This window comes from Mastomys coucha, unplaced genomic scaffold (genome assembly GCF_008632895.1).
Source record: "Mastomys coucha isolate ucsf_1 unplaced genomic scaffold, UCSF_Mcou_1 pScaffold18, whole genome shotgun sequence".
NCBI lineage: Eukaryota > Metazoa > Chordata > Mammalia > Rodentia > Muridae > Mastomys > Mastomys coucha.
The window spans coordinates 66,411,130-66,412,335 of NW_022196900.1; the positions used below are offsets into that span (position 1 = coordinate 66,411,130).

The 1,206-nt window shown below is 51.7% G+C and overlaps 1 protein-coding gene across 1 annotated transcript in view; it reads left to right on the forward strand.

Moving 5' to 3' along the window:
* Cdcp2 (CUB domain containing protein 2) overlaps nt 1-1,206 on the forward strand; it is a 15,746-nt gene that overhangs the window by 5,508 nt on the left and 9,032 nt on the right. The window lies entirely within an intron of this gene.

A 1,206-nucleotide genomic window follows, 5' to 3' on the forward strand; every position in this document is an offset into this window, starting at 1 on the left:
GGCATAGGGGAGGTGAATGAGCAGTGTCTTAGTGTAGGCCCCTCTGCAATCAGGATGGCCTCGATTTAGCACAGCCTACAGGGTCAAAGGTGGCTTCCTTCACACTTGTGACTTCCCTGGAAACCACTCCCTGCTACCCTTAACACTACCCAGCTTCCTCCATGACTGCTGGGTCCCCTAGGCAGCTCCCTGTAAGGATGCCTGCAGGGCTCCTCTGCCCTTCTCTCTTAATAAGGCAGCAGGACACTGGAGGATCCCTGCTGTTGAAACCCTGTGGCTTCTGCCTCCTTTCCCTGCCTGTAGTTCCTCTCTCAGGGCCTTTCCCTCAAAGCATCACTTACTGGTGTCCCTGAATCCCCCAAGCAGACTCCTCCAAGCAGATCTGTCACTTCCCATGGAGCCTCATGAGGTGGAACCCCGGCCCTGCTCTTCAGCCTTCTGGCCTCTCTCTCCTGTCTTTGAGCTCCTGTGCACAGACTCCAAACTCCTCCTTTCTTCCCAGGACAAGATCAGATGCCTCTGTGTCAGCCCACGCAAGATAGCCACAAATGCCCCTGTCCACAGGTCCACCCCCAGCAACCCTAGGACTCAGGCAAGGCAGCAGCCTCTGTTGAATTTAGAAGCACAGAATTGGTATGTTAAGACGCAAGGATAGCCAGGCAGTGGTGGCTCACGCCTTTGATCCCAGCACTTGGGAGGCAGAGGAAGGCAGATTTCTGAGTTCGAGGCCAGCCTGGTCTACAGAGTGAGTTCCAGGACAGCCAGAGCTACACAGAGAAACCCTGTTTCAAAAAACCAAAAAACCAACCAAACAAACAAACAAAAAAACCCACAAGGACAGGAGGGTACTTTGGCCTATGTGGGGACCGTAGGCCTGGGGGTTGCAGGACATAAAGGTATCAAAGTCCTGACATCACAAGAAATGCTTTCCAGCATTTTTACAGACAGGAATGGCTGATAGCAGACAGAGCTCTCTTGTTAATTTTTGAGGTCTAAAAAGATAAAGCCAGTATTTTAATGCTATGCATTCGTTTCACAAGTTCACATTTGTGTGCGTATGCATGTATTTGTGTGCCTGTGTGTGCACATGTGGGTGTGGATGTAAGCCGAAAGACAATCCCAGGTGTTGTCCCTCAGGAGCCATCCACCTTACAGCCATCCACCTTACAGCCATCCACCTTACAGCCATCCACCTTACAGCCATCC